The 2,093-nt window shown below is 38.4% G+C and overlaps 1 non-coding gene across 1 annotated transcript; it reads left to right on the top strand.

The window, feature by feature from the left end:
- The first annotated feature begins 445 nt into the window (after positions 1-445).
- Positions 446-552, top strand: LOC128105587 (U6 spliceosomal RNA). Its single transcript, XR_008216375.1, has one exon. It is a non-coding gene; the product is annotated as a U6 spliceosomal RNA (small nuclear RNA).
- The last annotated feature ends 1,541 nt before the right edge of the window (positions 553-2,093 follow it).

The raw sequence follows: 2,093 nt of genomic DNA, 5'->3' as shown, positions 1-2,093 counted from the left end.
TTTGAATTCTTGCCGTTTAACGGTTGAGTAGCTTTGGGCAGATCATTTAAGTCTCTGAAACTTGATTCCTTATTTAATTTCTAGTGTGTAAATCCAATCTGTGATATTATAAAGTGTGTGTGTGTGTGTGTGTGTGTGTGTGTGTGTGTGTGTGTGTGTGTATGTGTGTGTGGTTTGTGTTGTCATTGTAGTGCTCTTTTCAATAAGGCCTAAATTTATCTTTGTTTACTCCTATTTCATTTAATATCTTTAGTATATGTAAGTGTGTGTGTCTCACAGATGTAATGGAAGTATAGCATGATAGACAATAGGTAGAAGGAAGAGGGACTGCAAGAATAGTAAGTCTATGAAACCCTCATAGACTCCAGGATTGAGGACAGGATTAGGGGGTCGGCATTCTGATACAGGGGACGCTCATAATGGAGGGCTCAAGAAACAATATTGTGTGCTCACTTCGGCAGCACATATACTAAAATTGGAATGATACAAATAAGATTAGCATGGCCCCTGCGCAAGGATGACACACAAATTCATGAAGCATTCAAAAAAAAAAAAAAGAAACAATATTGTACCAAGACAATGTGAGGCATGTTTATGAATGGCTAAGTGTGAAGTGTAGAGATATGGAAAGTCTGCTGTGGCTTTTGTTTACTTTTTAGGATATTTGTGTGTGTGTGTGTGTGTGTGTGTGTGTGTGTGTGTGTGTGTGTGTGTGTGTGTGTTTGTAGGTGTCTATGCATCTGTGTGTTTGCCACTTGTGTGTAAGTGACCACAGAGACCAGAAGATTGTGCCAGAATCCTTAGAACTGGAATTTTTGGTGGCTATGACCCACCCAACATGGGCACTGGAATTGGACTCATTAGATCTTCTGTAAGAGCAGCAAGCACTCTTTATTGTGAGGGAGGGGAAGAAAGGGTTTAAATAAACTTAAACTTATAGTCTACCCATTATAAATGGTAGTCAGGGTAGGAACTCAAGGCAGGAACTTGGAGGCAGGAACAGAAGCAGAGTCCACAGAGGGATGTCGTTTTCTGGCTGTAGCAAGCATTGCATTCTTAACTACTGAAATTCTCTCCAGTACCCATGGTGAGAACAATGAGTGGTTCTTAGAACCCTCTGGCTGCACACATCAGTTCTGAGTCCTCTTTCTGACCTGTTCCATCCTTTGATGATGTGGTAGCTGGTTGGGGGTGGGAGAGGAAGGGTGAATAAAAAGTAATGTCCAAGGACCCTCACTGAAAACTCACTGACTAAGTCTTAGTCTCAATACTGAAACCTGGTTTAGAGTTGTTTTTTAAGACAAGCATGTAGTTTTCTAGGTTCTGAGCAGTCTCAGAATATGAGAAGTAGAGAACTGGGAATTTATATATAATTTTTAATAAGTCTTCTTAAGTTTATAGAAAGACATGCTTGGATTCACAGTCCAGATGTAATCTGGTAAGCTGTGTGACCTTAGACATACAGACTGAATTGTTCATGGACCCGTTTGTCTCACTACTACGTGGACATACTAATAAAAACACAGTGGATTCTGAGATGCAAAAGGGAGAACATTTTTAACATTTTATAGTGTCTTACAGTCAATAGAGAATAGCTATTATAATTATTCTCTGTTGCTTGAATTGGTTTTTAGATTGGGTTTGTTGAGGAACCATACTGACTTAGAGACTAAACTTATAAAAGAGAAATAAAGATTAAAAATTCTGATGGAGACGAAGAAAGGAAAGCCTGAAAAGTTAAGTGAGGTTGTATGGCAGTATTGGTAGATAGTCTTCTGTTGACAGGAAGTGGTTAAACTTTGCTGTGCTTGGTGGGGAACAGAGCAGTCAGGATTGAGGGTAAATAAATGATAGATGTGTTTAAGGAAACAAAGAGGATGCTCTTGGTGTTACCTACCTTCCTAGCCTCCATGGAATTGGAAGAATTAATGAACTAATATCTATAAAGTACTTAGAGACTATAAAAGAAGTATAGAAATCCCAAGCAGTATTATAATTTTATTAAACATTTATTGAACATGATACAGAATATATAGGAGCTATGCTTTCCACTCAGAGGGTTCAGAATCTAATTGCAACATTCTTATTAATCA

Source organism: Peromyscus californicus, unplaced genomic scaffold, assembly GCF_007827085.1.
Source record: "Peromyscus californicus insignis strain IS unplaced genomic scaffold, ASM782708v3 Scaffold_11__1_contigs__length_118956290, whole genome shotgun sequence".
NCBI lineage: Eukaryota > Metazoa > Chordata > Mammalia > Rodentia > Cricetidae > Peromyscus > Peromyscus californicus.
The sequence above is the reverse complement of the archived record's forward strand: the minus strand, read 5'-3'. Positions and strand labels throughout refer to the sequence as shown.